We start from the raw sequence: 15,789 nt of genomic DNA, 5'->3' as shown, positions 1-15,789 counted from the left end.
GGATCTCTATCTGAGACGATCGTCACTGGGACCCCATGCAATCGCACTACGTCCCGAACATACACATCGGCAAGATGATCTACCGAATCTCTCACGCGCATAGGAATAAAGTGCGCCGACTTAGTCAACCGGTCTACAACCACCCAAATAGCATCACTACCCCGCTGAGTCCTCGGAAGACCTACAACGAAGTCCATAGTGACATGCTCCCACTTCCACTCGGCAATAGGCAAGGGTTGCAACAAACCCGCTGGCCTCTGATGCTCGGCCTTCACTTGCTGGCAAGTAAGGCACTTCGATACGAAAACAGCCACATCTCTCTTCATACCCCGCCACCAAAACTGGCGACCCAAATCCTGATACATCTTAGTACCTCCCAGATGCACCGCAAGGCGCGAATGATGAAATTCTCGGAGTACTTCCTCTCGGCAAGACTCCGGTACAAACAAACGGTCTCGGTATCTCACACTCAGGTTGGGATACACCGTCAAACCCTTCTCAACTTTCCCACTGGAGATCTTTTCTCGGAGGGATTCTACCTCAAGGTCACCTCTCTGTGCTTCTAACACTCTAATCACAAGTGTAGGCTGCGCAACGACAGAAAACAAGGCCGCAGCCTTAACAGATTCGCCCAGTAGCAAATCAAACTCGCCAAGTGCTCCCAACATCACCCATTCCCGGATGGCTATACTAGCAACATCACTAATGGTCTTCCTACTAAGGGCATCGGCCACAACATTGGCCTTTCCCGGATGATAATGCAACTCAAAATCATAATCCTCGATGAACTCCATCCATCTCCTCTGCCTCAAATTCAAGTCTCTCTGTGTAAACAGATACTTCAAACTCTTATGATCCGAGAATACCTCGAACCTCTCACCATAAAGGTAGTGCCTCCAGATTTTCAAGGCAAAGATCACAGCTGCTAACTCTAGGTCGTGTGTGGGGTAATTCTTCTCGTGTATTTTCAACTGACGTGAGCCATAAGCTACCACTTTCCCCTCTTGCATCAACACACAACCCAAACCCTCTCGTGAGGCATCACAATAAACCGCATAACCCAACCCTCTCTCCGGAATAATCAACACCGGAGCGGTGGTCAATCTAACTTTCAACTCTTGGAACGACTTTTCACAAGTCTCACTCCACACAAACTTGACTCCCTTCCGAGTCAGTCTAGTCAACGGTGACGCTAACCTGGAGAAATCTTTCACAAACCGACGGTAATACCCAGCTAATCCCAGAAAACTGCGGATCTCAAACACACTCTTAGGCTGTGCCCAATCTTGCACTGCCTCAACCTTGGACGTATCAACAGACACCCCTTCCCCGGATACCACGTGGCCTAAGAATTTGACTTTCCCCAGCCAGAACTCACACTTCCCAAACTTGGCATACAGCCTATGGGTTCTAAGTAACTCAAGCACCACTCTCAAGTGTGCCTCGTGCTCCTCCTCAGAAGACGAATAGATAAGGATATCGTCCACGAAAACAACCACAAATCGGTCTAAGAACTCCCGGAAAATCCGGTTCATCAAGTCCATAAAGACTGCCGGTGCATTGGTAAGTCCGAATGGCATCACCAAAAACTCGTAATGGCCATACCGCGTACGGAATGCCGTCTTAGGAATATCTTCCTCCCTGACCCTCAACTGATGGTAACCCGATCTCAAGTCTATCTTAGAGAAACAACGGGAACCCTTCAACTGGTCAAACAAATCATCTATACGGGGCATAGGGTACTTATTTTTAACCGTAGCCCGATTCAACTTCCGGTAGTCTATACACAATCTCAAGGCACCATCTTTCTTTTTAACAAAGAGTGCCGGTGCTCCCCACGGTGAAACACTAGGGCGAACAAAGCTCTTATCTAGCAATTCCTGGAGCTGAACTTTCAACTCAACCAACTCTGCTGGAGCAAAACGGTAAGGTGCCATAGAAATCGGCGCCGTACCAGGCACTAAATCAATAGAGAACTCTATCTCTCGGTGAGGTGGCAAACTAACAAGATCTTCGGGAAAGACATCCGAATACTCACAAACCACCCTCGGCAATACATGTTGGGTCTCACCACTCCCACCACTCTCAAAGCTAGCAAGTAGACTACTAAGCTCACTTCGCCCTCGCGAATCATACCCCGGTGGCAAAACACTACCAACCCGGTCTCCCAAGAAATGGAACCACTCCCCGCTCAAGGTACACAATGTAACCCTCTGGCGGTAGCAATCAATAACAGCCCGGTATGACGATAGCCAGTCCATACCCAAAATAACATCAAAACCCTTCATGGGCATGACAACAAACGGAAAAGGAAGCCTATAGTCGGCGACCTCTATATCACATCCTCTAACACCCTGTTTCAGGATCAACTCACCACCCAAAGGCGATACCACACAAATAGGAGATGCTAACTGTGCTAACTCCAATTCCAAAATAGATGCAAATGCAGCAGATACAAAAGAATGAGATGCACCCGTGTCTATCAACACATTAGCAACTGAGTTGCAAAACAGAAAAGTACCTCTCACTACTGATGGAGCCGGTACTAAGTCCTGCGCGGTAACAGCATACACGCGCCCCGTAGGCCCCTGGTCTACCTGCTCACCTCTCGGAGCAAAAGACTGCTGCACAGACTGGGATGACGAAGCTCCCGGATTGGCCCTCGAGGCCTGCACAGACTGAGTTGGCTGAAAACCCTGCGTCTGCCTAGAACCAGACGCTCCCGAAGTGGCACTCAACTGTGGGCAAAACCTCTTCATGTGCCCAGGTTGTCCACACTGATAACAAGTCAAGAGCTGCCCCCTGCCCAAACTCTGACCCTGCGGTCTAGCTGAAGAAGAAGCAGCTTTCTGACCCCCACCCTTCTGCGGGCAAACAGATACCTTATGACCCAGCTGGCCACACTTGTAACAGGTGAAATCCCCCTGACCACCTCTCCCGGAGCCTACACTCGGCACTGGGAAGGTCGATCTAGCAACACCACCCTGCGACTGCTGAGGGTTAGAACCCCTCTGCCTCCTGCCATCACCCTGACTATCCTGGCTCCTCTTGGAGCCTCTCTGACCCTCATCCTCCTCCTGCATCATAAGCTCCATATGAGCTGCAGCGTCCACTAGGTGTCTATACTCTCGAATATAAGACCCACCAATTCTCAACTTGAGGCCCCGCCTCAACTTCCGCTCAAACTCATAGCAACGGCGTTCCTCAGACGCCACCAGTTCAGGTGCAAACCTAGACAGACTGGTAAAAGTAGCCTCAAACTCGGCCACTGACAAGCCCTGCTGATTAAGCCGGCTAAACTGATCCCTCAGCTTCTCCCTAGCTGCTGCTGATAAAAACCTCTCCTGAAAAGCATTCACAAACGCCTCCCAAGTACCACCAACACGAGCTTTCTCGTACTTCCACCATTGACCTGCATCTCCCTTCAGTTGGAAGGATGCCAAGGTCACTTTCAGTGCTCCGTCCTCGATGCCAAGCATCTCAAACGTCTTCGTTGTCTGTTCGAGCCATTCATCTGCCTTAAGCGGCTCTTTAGGATCCCTGATAAACTCGTCCGGATTACACCGGAAGAACTCCCTCTTCAAGAAAGAAGGCCCTGCCTCAGCTGCCTGATTCCCAGCTCTAAGAATACCCAAAGCTCCTACTAACTCTCTGGCCAAGGCACCCATAGCCTGCTGACCCACTGGCTCGGCCACAGTGGCCTGCCCAACTCCCTCCTGCACTGCCGGAATCTCACCCGGTAACGGTACTTCCTGCCTCGCAGGTCTACCACGCCTAGCACCTCTTCCTCGTCCTGACATCCTAATAAAGGCAACACAGAACGTTAGCACATTCATAAATGTGCCGAAACTAAACACTCACGTCCTAATGCCTGGACAACTGTAATTCACTCCACATAAGCACATAAACACATAAGCACTTACGAATTTCATTTCCGGATAATGATAGTCCCGAGACGTTACTAGAGTTCCGGTTAGAAACAGCGTTGATCAAGTGCTTTTCCAACAAGACTCCCAGAAACTCAAGGATCCAATCAACATCCTAGAAATTAAATCCCATACCCACATAGTCACATAAACATGTTATCACTTAAGCACATAACATATGATACCACATTTAAGTCTCTATCAAGCGAGACAAACCCATTGTGATACTAATCACTTCCCACGTACCCAAAGTATTCGAACCCGGTACGCTCTGATACCAAGTTGTAACGCCCTCAAAATAATAACAATAAACCCATCAGATAAGACATGCATTTACATTTAAACTAACTGCATTCCTTTCATTCATTAAAATTCCAAGTCATAAGTATTACATGTTAACCTCGTAACAAAATGCCCTACGGGCTTACAGCTTTCCAAGTTAACACTTGGTTACAACAAAGAGTTCTAACTCGTTTACACATTAAGCCCTTGGCTTGAAATTACATGTAATACATCAAAAGTAAAACGACAAAACTATGCCCGCCACTAGCCTCCCAGCTATGTCCTTGGAGGTGGCATGCTTCCTGCACCTGAAAATGATATTCCCATATAGGGTGAGCCACAGCCCAGTAGAAATACACTAAACCAACCATGGACAATGACTAAAACATTAGCAATTGATAGTTGGTCAACACTGATACAATCACATAAATTACATATTTATGTCAACGACTTACAAGTCCCAATTACTTTTCATTTTCCCTTTTTCAACAGATAAGCATGCTAGCTCTATCATCGTTTCCACAGATATGTATAAAAAACTATATCTCACATTCAGATAAGCATAAAAGCTATATCCACATTCTCAACAGATATGTATATCAACAATATCCACAGATAAGCATACAAGCTGTATCCACACTCTACAACAGATATGTATATCAACAATATCCACAGATAAGCATACAAGCTGTATCCACACTTCACAAAGATAAGCATATGAGCTCTATCTTCACTTCTCTAGACAAGCATATGAGCTCTGTCTACGGAGTTCATCCCCTATCTCCTCCCAATACCTATCCGGTTTAGAGGTACATCCCCTATCTTCCCCTAAACCGCGGAGTACATCCCCTATCTCCTCCTCTACACATAACGTATATAAACACATTGGTTCTATATACAATCACACAATACACACAATTAATGTATTCTATCAACCGTCAAGTTCCATGACACATTCCATTGATTAGTTTCTGTTTACCTAATCATCATGCATTGTCTACAACAATCTCGACTATCCTCCACCGATAGCCCAAGCAGTTATTTCTAAAACAGAAAATAAATGCACAAATGGATATTCAATCAACATTTCATTTCCTCATTTCTCACCAATTAATTATCCCAATTAATTAAACAATGTAATTAGGCCATTTTCCATAATTACTATTTCAACCCTTAGGTCCCATGTTCATCAATGATTCAACAATCATTCCATTTTTCTATGCCAAACATGCATCTAGGTTTATTATGAATAAAACCCCAATCTTTGTAAAAAATTACACAAAAGCCCCAAACCTTTACAAGATTACCAAACCAAGCCCAACATCTCAAAATACCAAAATTTAAAGACAAAACCCATAGAGAGGAGTAGGTTATCCCTACCTCAAATTCGGAGTTCCAAAGGAGAAGACGACAAAACCCAACGTGCTCCAAAACCCGAGATTTTCAGATTAAAATGAAGCCCTCGACGATCAACAACTTTTTTGTAAAGGCCAAAGGTGAGTAAATCACTCCTACTAGATCAAAACCTAGAGAGAAGGTAGAGTCTAGAGTGAGAGGCTCAACAATGGTGATTTAGGAAAAGTAAGAGAGAGAAGAGAAAGTGAAAAAGTGATTTGAAAAGTCACAATTTCGGGACTTTAACCCAGGTCTCCGCTCGAGCGTAAAACACCCCGCTCGAGCGGCCACTCACAGACTACCGCTCGAGCGGCCAACCTCCCGCTCGAGCGCAGAATGCACTCGCCCAGCACTTTTGCAGAACCAGGCCTCCGCTCGAGCTCCCAACCCTACGCTCGAGCTCACAACACTGCACAACAAGATACTGGATGGATGTATTCCCCGCTCGAGCGCCAACACCTCCGCTCGAGCGGACAGGCCAAAAATCTGGGCAACTAGTTTTGGTTTCTAAACTCAACCAACCTGTAACCAACCCGCCCAACACATCCTATAACTCAAATACAAAGTAAGAAAGGATGTAAACAAGATAATAAACAACTACCAACATCCACGGACACATGTCCGGATCACTGTACAACAAGGGTAAACCCGGGATCGCTATATTTTGTATGTGTTCATGATTACTTTAGAAGTTCCTTTAGTGTTTAGAACTGGATTCAGTGCTATGACACAAGGGGGTTTGAATGGGTTCTTCGATGGCGTATTGTCTCGGCCTCTAGAGCTTCAAAGTGAAGAAGAATTGGTAGAAAAAGAAGCTCCGATTCGGCCCTTAGAGGTCCCTCCAAGAGATTCAAATCACCAACATTCACAATTGAGAAGGCCCGAGAGGCGAATCAGAGAGTACAAAACTCTATCTAGTTTGAATTTCGAGAATAGTGTTAAGAATAGTAGTAAAAATAAGTTTTCAAGGATTTTGAAGTCGAATAAAGAGGCATTCAAATTGGGGAAGAGGCTCTGGGATGATCTCGAATTAGGGAAAGTTCGAAACAATGTGAAAAAGACTACAGAGAATCGAACCAAGCCGTGCCCAAACTTGATTTCATTGTCAGGGTTTGAATTCACAGACCGTGGAGGAATCATTGTTCTTCTATGTGGATTGACATTGGGTTCTCATATAACTGTTGTGGGGAAGCCGAGACAAACTCACACCGAGCACAACCTGAAGGTATCTTAATGGTCAGTATGTGATGGTTTCATAGTTTATTATGGGATTGCAAGGTTTGAAGACTGTTGATGGAGAGGACCCGAAGATATCTTTGTGTTGTGATTTTTGATCTAGGGTAGAAAGTTAGATTTTGTTTTGTAATTTTTGATAGTTATCATGATCTATTGATGTTGGGATTGTTGTTTGGTTGTGGTGGCGCTAGCAGAAGGCAGTGGAATGGCGGATGACGGTGGTCGGTGGCTCTGTTTAATAACAAGCAAGGAAGAAGCTAAAAGAGAAAGCAAAATGTCTATTTTGCCCTTGGATACATGTCATTCACATGCAAATTTTTCGTCCAATTTCTTAATTTCCGTTTTCAATTGGACCAAAATGATACAAAGTTCAAAATTCAAGGTCAAAATCGAGCAAATTGAAATTAGAGTGACCAAAATGAAAAAACATGTAAACTACAGGGACCATTTGTATAATTTGCCCAAATGAAAAATACTCATCATTTTTACACGGTTTTATCTTTAAGGGAGACAGAAATATTCTTTGAAAATTTGAAAATACCTTTTTGGTGCTTATTTTTATCAGACTAGCTTCTATTTTATTCAAAAAAAAAAAAAATACAGAAAATAGATTAAGAAAGTGAAACAAAAATTTCCAATAAAACTTCGACAATATTTGTATGTATCATATTCTGCATATTTATTTGTTTTCGCTTTTCTGATTGATATTAAGAACAACTACATTTATAGTTACAGTCATACCCAAGTAAACCATCAAAACAAAAAGTATTAATATCCTCCTCGAATATTTTATTTCTTGTTAAACAAACTATGAAAAGAGAACACTATCTCCCAAATGTAGTCTCCACCCTGTAGGTGTTATTAGTTCAAGTCTAATCTATCAAATCAATCTATAACACATCCTATTCAATGATGCAAGAAAAACAACAACAATCAAATCAAGTATACTATCAAAACCTTTCAAAAAGTTAGTGGAGTCTCCACTCTAAAGGTGTGAATACAAAACATTCATAATCAGGTTTTATCTCTCAGATCAGTTGAAAATGTATCCCATTCAATGATGCAAGAAAAATGACAACAACAACATTAATAATCAAAGAAGTATAGCTCCAAAACCTTTCAAACCGAACTTTTTTCCCTTCCCTTTCTTGGACTCATAGCATAAATACTTCTAAGAGGAAATTGTATCTATATTGTACCCATATTGGATACCGAAACTCCTCAGATACTCGTGGTTACGTATCCAATACTTCCTAAAACGTATCTAATATTTGATGCCAATTTTGAGAAGTATTGCATACTTTCTGGATAATCTAGGTAACATATCCAAACTATTATGAAACTGAAATTATAATAATTTTGCATATTATTAGAGTATAATTGTTAAAATAGATACATAAATAATTTTTCAATATTTTCTAATTTCTTACCCAAGAAGAAAATAGTGAGATTAAAGTAGTACTCTACCTTTTCAAATATTATCAAATTAGTGTATTGGCTAAAAAAAAAAAAAAAAGTAAACTAGCTCTTACTCTAATAATTAATATCTAAATAATGGTTTCTCACTATTCTTTGAGCTTATGTATAATATAATACTAAAAATAAAAAAGAAAAAAAGAAAAAGAAAAAGAAAAATTCAACATATCCTTGCCATACCCGTATCCTATTTTATTAGATTTTATTGTATTGTCGTATCCGTATCGTATTGTATCTGTATCTCGTATCAATATCCTTACTTCATAGGTTGTTGGATATGGTCCAAAACACGTTTTAGGCAACATAAAAAACAGTTAAAAACATAATAAAAAAAGATAGAGAGGCCATTTCGTAGTCAACCAAGTCAACAAAATCTTGCTAAATAACCTAATCAACCAAGCAATCCCCTTCTTACCCAAACATTTCCAAGCTTCAATAGGGATATCATCGGGTCCTAAAGCCTTATTCAATTTCATTTTCTTAAGTGCAATCTCCACTTCAAAATTCCTAATCTTGCGATAGAACTTATAGTTCTGGTTTTCCTTATTACTAACTACTTCCTCCCTTATTGACCTACCTCGATCTATGTTCAAAAAAAAAAAAAAAAGACAGAGAAAGTGTGATTGGAAAAATGGAAAATTGTGTTTTAGTGGGACCAACTCAAAATAATTACAACTTTCATGAAGATACAAGTTGGTCTTAGTTTGGTATCAGTGAAAGTTGTGGCATAGAACACAACTCCCACTTGCACCTCCATAAAAATGCACTTTTTTTGAGTTGTTTCGACTAAGACGCCATTTCCCTAAGAAAAATTGATCTGGGATATATGACATCTTTTCAACAAGTTTTTAAATGAGCATAATCCTAACAGTCCTTTATACCAATGTAGAGTAGAGAAGAACTCATGTTTTCTTTTTCTTTTTTTATTTTATTTTATAAATAAGAATAACTTTATTATAAAAAAAAACATCAAGACGATACTAACAAAAACAATCCACACCAAGAAAATTACATCTGAGCCAACTAAAGAATCAACAAAAATCAATAAGGAAAATAAATCTAGCTCAACCCTCCCCAACACCCAACAGGACAACACCACCAACAACAAGAACTCATGTTTTTCTTTTCAAGGATTCTCCCAAAATATAGTTTTAACAAAATCTTTCAATTTCTTAAGACTTACTAAGTTCAATTCTTTATATTTCTCTATAAACAGAGTACATTAAATGTAATAAATGGCTATAACCAAATTCCCTAACAAGCCCAAATGCTCAGGTACCATGTTAATAAAAGCATTACCTTTCCCACTAATATTTCGTTAGTGGTCAACACCATAAATATCTGACGTATCAAAGAAAGTAATTCCTTTACTGAATGCATACTTGATTATTGCAATGCCATCCTCATCAGATAAAGGAGAATTGTAGGCTCCACTAAGCCCCATACAGCCATAACCCAATTTTGAGACCTAAGAAAAAGAAGAAGAAAAAAAGAAAAAGAAAAAAGATTCCAAATTCAAAAAATGAATGAGAAACAAAAATACATTGACAAAACATTTCTAACACTCACACCTAGCCTGCCTAACTAGTTGGTAAAGGGTTTGATTCCCCTTCCCTCATTCCTATTAAAAGACATATAACTTAAGTTCTAAATATAGCTGAAGGTCACCAACTTTTATCATGGCAAACATGGAAAGATATATATATATATATATATATATATATATATAACTTTCTTCATAATATAATTTATTCCAAACATGGAACTAATCACAAGCATCCAACTAGGCAATTACATAAAACAGCGACAAAAACCTAATGACATAAACCATTTTGTTTTTAAAAATACTAGCAAACAAAAAGAAAAACAACCTTAACATTTTCAACGGCCCTGTTATCATAGCCTATGAAGCATGGATACTTCCATATCGAAATTGTATTGGATACCAATACTCTTTGGATACTCACAAATGCTTATCCAATACTTCCAAAAATATCCCAATTAAGGTTTATTTGTCTTTAATTTTAGAATCAAAGTATCATATATGTTCAAGATACTCTTAAGTATTCAACATATTTTGACAATAAGATGTGACATTTCTTGTGTAATGTTTAGATTATGATTGTTAGAATAAATGTAAGACTAGTTTCTTCAAATACTTTGCATTGTAGACCAGAAAATTTGAGAAATAGTAAAATTAAAGCATGTCGAATTTTGTCAAAATTTGTGTCCTCATAACATAATCTTGATCTTTTTTTACATGAATATGTTATAAAACTGAAATTAAGAATATTTAACTGATACTTAAATACATAATTAGTAATAAATATGTTATGATAAAATTACTTTTATATTTATACACATACATACATACAAGCTATATATACATAGGTTTAGTGTAGTTTTCAAATCCAATCCAACTTGTTCTTGAATGTTGTCACATCAAAGTGCAAAACAGATTCAACGCCCTGGTTCTCAATCAACAGTAGACCATTCTGTGAGGAATGCTGACTGAATAGGATTTGAAGAGCTGTCACGATCATTCACATCAATTTCAGCAGGCAGGAAGGGCGTGGAAGCTACTGTTTCTAGAATGCAAACAAGGTAGCTTCATGTCAGCAGCTCATCTTTTTTCTATTTTGACCACCTAGTCTAACGCAATGTTAAGGTCTTTGTGTATGTGACGCCTAGCTAAACTCTATATGATTAAGTAGGTGCCACACTGCCTTATGCATCAGTGGCATATTCACTCTAGACGAGTCACCTAGGTTGATGCAATGTATTTGACCAGTTGACTGAAGACTTGATTATTGGTATACTGATCCGTCCAGCCGAGTTGATCCGATTCAGGAAGCTCCCTCCAGAGCAAAGCAAGCTGTAAGTCAGTTTCAAATCTGCCCTTCCGCAAGAAAGCTCACTACACACCACATCACTTTTTGACTTAGCAAAGTGCAGATGCAATGCTCAGGAGGTGAAAACTACTGAATTGAAAGTTCTGGTAGGTTCTTAGCAGTTTATCGTAGCTAGTACAATACATATTCATTGTTGTATCATACTTTTTTTTTTTTTATAAATTTGTCATATTGGTATCCTTCCCATGTTGTTTCTCTATCCTGTATTCATATCTATGTTTCATAAATCATGGCAGTCCTGTCTGTTGCCAAGAAAACTTTTGATAATGGATAAATTTTTTGATTTTGGTTGTTGTCAGCAAAATCAAAGCTTTTCGAGTATTATTTCAAAAGTACAAATTAGCTTAACAAAAATAAAAATAACCCAGCCAGAAAAATAATGAAAATATATCAACAAGACTCTGATTTTTCACAGTCTATTCAAATAAAAGCCTGATTTGAAGCACTACCGAGACTGAAATTCAATCTAATGTATATATATATATATATATATATATATATATTCTATTACACACACATACACAAATTTCTTGACTCAAATGCGATTGGAGTGTAAAGAATTGAACCGACATGTACATTGATAATCATCTAAATTTCAAATTCCAGCTCCATAATCGTGTTTGAACAGAAACAAATACCGATTATTGGTGGGAATTTGGAAAAATAAATAAATAAAAGGGGGGGGGGGAGATAATTAGGGTTTTGTTACCTCAAATCCGTGGATTCCGAGTCTAACTCTGGGCATCTCAAAATCAGCCATTGTGTGTGTAATCGATCACTTCCACTTTCTTCTTCCTCCTCAGCTCCTCAACTCCGTAACTTCACTCTTTCCCTATATATATTGGGCCATATAGCATTACCAATATAGGGAAAAAATTTGAATACCAATATATATATTGGGCAAGTTTACTTACCCCTTTTTTTTTTTTTTTTTTTTTTGAATTTAAAATAAATTACAAATACACGACAATGACATTTGCTTAAAATATATGCTCTCTTATAGTTTTGAAAATTATATCTTGTCCCTTTAAATTTTTAATCTCATAATAAATGACTCATTTTATTAAAAAATTATTAAATTAATTAATAATTTTTAATAATGTTATAAATATATTTTAGTTAATAATTCAAATAATTTTATTATTGTATAAGAGAGTAGTTAGAAATTTTATTTTTTCTGTTAATTCTGCTAAATAAATTTTTTTACAATAGAGAATTTGTAATTTTCAAAATTATAAAGAATAATCTGTATTTTAAATAAATCTCAGGGATGTATTTGTAATTTAATTTTTTTAGATAAATTATATTCACCTCCCTCAATGTTTGGACATTATATTGTTGACCCCACCCCACTTTTCACCCAAAAAAAAGTTAGTTTTTCTATTTTTTAAAAATCATTTTTAAACAGGTTTTCGTCTCTTTTTAATGAACTTTTTTTATATTCTATTTTTATTTTATTTTTTTACATTTTAGATACACCAAAATTAGATGTATCTAAAAAACATAAAAATAAAATTGACTAAAATGTAGAAGAAAAAAAAATTTACTAAATATAAACGAAAATTCAAACAAAAACGCACATAGTTTTTTTCTTCTAATTTTCGTTTGTTTTTAGTCATCTATTTTTATATTTTAGTCAATTTTTTTTTAATACTTTTTACATGCATTTAGATTAAGTGCATCTAAAAAATATAAAAAAATTAATTAAAATATGAAGAAAAAAAATCCCTAAATACAAATAAAAACTCATTTAAAAACAGTTTTTGAAAAGTTAAACCAAATAGAACCTAATTTTTTTTGAAAATTTTTGTAAATTTTTTGATTTGTGTCCAAAAAACATTTCTTTTTGATTTGGTCACAAAGTCTCTCAGCAATATTTGTTGTTAAAATCATAGCATTTTATTTTTAGAAGAATTTAAACAGTAAGTTCAGAATAAGGGATTTTTTTGTGTGGGAGAAGAGTAGAGATAAATAAGTGTAGTAAAATGCACACATGTAGTGTGTGGGGATATTTCTAGTACTTTTAATACATGCATTTGTATGTGTGCATGTGCGCCTTGTGCGTGTGTGTCTACATGTTAGTACATTTCTAGTTCCTATGAATGGCCAAGGTGTTATGTTTATTGACACACTTTACTCATTTTTTCATTTTGTTAGGGGTGGGTTAAGCTCTTGCACAACTATGGAAATCTTGTATGTTTAGAAAGCAAGATCCAATAAAGAAAAATTAAAAAAAATAAAGAAAAAGACCACGCATAACAATTTGCATGAAAATGCTTGTTCATTTCAATTGAGTTTACAGAAGGATATGATATTGAAGGTAGGAAAGAATTTTCCTCGAATATGTCTAGCTTTCTATTGTATTGGTGTATGATAATTGGTACTTGTAATGAAAAATTGAACTTCATTAGTTACTTTGAAAAATTGAACCTGTAATGATCTAGAAAATGGGCTTCGAAAGAGAAAACACATCTCTTTATTATCAATGCTTTGTATTTATATAGAGAGTTTAAGTATTTTCATTTTTTTTTATTCAACTACTTTTGTTTCTTACCAAAATTGGTGATTTTGGTGAGAAACAAAACAAGAGTTTTAGGAGTTTTTTTATTTTTTTATTTTTATTAAACTAATTCATATATGGACTTGTTTGTTTGTTTACATAAGAATTTTGTTTTTCATTTTTTATTTTTTTAACACATTTCTTACATCTTAGGTTTTTTTTTTTTTTCATTTTATTTATTTAACAGGAATGTAAGTTGGAGGAAACAAAGAAAGTTGTTGGTGATGCTTGTGTGCCTGTTGTGCTGTTGGAGACTTGGAGTTCTTTTTATTTATTTATTTATTTTCCCTTTTATTTGTTGTCATGTTTGTTGTATTTGGATTTCCAATGACTTCTCCTTTTATTATTTATGTATAAAAGATTATTGTGGATATATTATTGCTACTATTGGCTATTACTTTTTAATTGTGATGATATATATTGTTATGGACATCCATTCTATTGTCAAAATATAAATTCACTATTTTAGTTGGCTTTTTAATTGTTTAGTTGTTTAGACTGATTAAAAAAGTTGTATTTAGAATGATAATTAGTTTTTTTTTTAATTGATTTGATATTTGTGAGAGAAAAAATTAGATAATTATAATTTAGATGTGGCATTTTATCTTATTAATTATTTTATATTTATTTTGCCTTTATTAACTATTTTAACAGAAAAAACCTCCTAGCCCAACTTCCCAAACACTGCTTAAGGGGTGGTTAATGAGCAAAGCTATAAGGAGAGTCACTTGATGGTTGAGTTAAGCTCCTCCATGAGATCAAGGAGCATAAAGGGAACAGAGCATGTTGCAAAGAATTGGGTGGTTCACTGATTGAATGGTTAAAACTTGACATTTTTGTAGACAAAGGAAATATTGGCCCAAAATCCACCACCACCACCACTACCAATAAGACCGCCACGTTCATTGCCACCGCCACAAACAAAAGCCCTCTCTTCCATTACCGCCAAGCTTTGATGGAATCGAACTATAACTAATGATCCGAGTATTTAATTGCCAGTGAAGTGAGATCTAAAATTTGAATCAATATAATAGGTAGTGTCAAACCTACTAACATCTTATCACATGACAAAAAGATTTAAAAGAGAGTTTCCCCTATTTTTTTTCTCTCAATTATGGGGCTACATTTTGGGCATTAAACTTGGTATTCACATCTCATTCATCTTATACTATGAAAATGCTTAGCCAAAAGATACACTAACATCACAATCTTATTTTTTGATATTAAAAGCCAAACCAACTTCCATAATAGACATAACCAAATATTACTAGTTAACTGCCACGAAGGAGAGTTTTTATAGCGATCCCGGTTGTCCCTTTACTGTTCTGTTGTATTCCGGACTCGGTTTCGTGGAGTTGGTAGTTGTATCTATCTTGTTGTCGTCCTTTAATTCCATTTGTTTGAGTTTTAGGATGTATTGGGTATGTTTCGAGCAGGTGGGTAGAACCTTGGTCTAAAATCTAGTTGCCAGGTTTCTGGTCGTTCCGCTCGAGCGAGTCGTTTGGCGCTCTCCGCTTGAGCGGAGATTGCATACTCCCAGTGTTTCGTGTCCCTGCAAAGCTTCTACAGGTGTGATTTCTACGCCCGAGCGGGTTTCCTGTGCTCGAGCGGGTCGCGCTCGAGCGGGTTTGTTGGCGCTCGAGCGGGTAATACTGTCTTGGTGAAAGTTCTGGGAGAGGGAGATTTGCGCTCTAGCGGACTGGTTTTCTCGCTCGAGCGGATGTACTTTATTCTTGTGTCTTGGAGTTCGAGCGGGACTTCTTGCGCTCAAGCGGACCTAGTTTTTGTTCTTGACGCTCCAGCGTTGTGTTTTACGCTCGAGCGGGAATGTCGTATAACAGTTGGCTGGGGGGCATTTTTACTTTTTCTCATCTCTTCTCTCTCTTACTTTTCCAAAAACTCCATTGTTGAGCCTCTGTCTCCAGAACCTTGCCTTCTCTCTAGGTATTGATCTAGTTGGAGTTGTTTCCTCACCTTTGGCCTTTGCAAAAAAGTTATTGAT

General features: G+C 37.6%; 1 pseudogene across 1 annotated transcript in view; it reads right to left on the bottom strand.

The window, feature by feature from the left end:
- The window catches only part of LOC114291921 (putative aldo-keto reductase 1), a 31,097-nt pseudogene extending 19,027 nt beyond the window's left edge, over positions 1–12,070 (bottom strand). The window contains exons 1-2 of the transcript XR_014328906.1: positions 11,937–12,070; positions 9,615–9,783 (exon numbers count right to left, since the gene is read on the bottom strand). The product of XR_014328906.1 is annotated as a putative aldo-keto reductase 1 (transcript). The remainder of the gene's footprint in view (positions 1–9,614; positions 9,784–11,936) is intronic.
- Between the last annotated feature and the right edge of the window lie 3,719 nt (positions 12,071–15,789).

The sequence above is a fragment of the Camellia sinensis genome, chromosome 5, assembly GCF_055761805.1.
Source record: "Camellia sinensis isolate YWXY chromosome 5, ASM5576180v1, whole genome shotgun sequence".
Classification (NCBI taxonomy): domain Eukaryota; kingdom Viridiplantae; phylum Streptophyta; class Magnoliopsida; order Ericales; family Theaceae; genus Camellia; species Camellia sinensis.
Note: the sequence above shows the minus strand (reverse complement) of the source record. Positions and strands in the feature narration are given on the sequence as shown.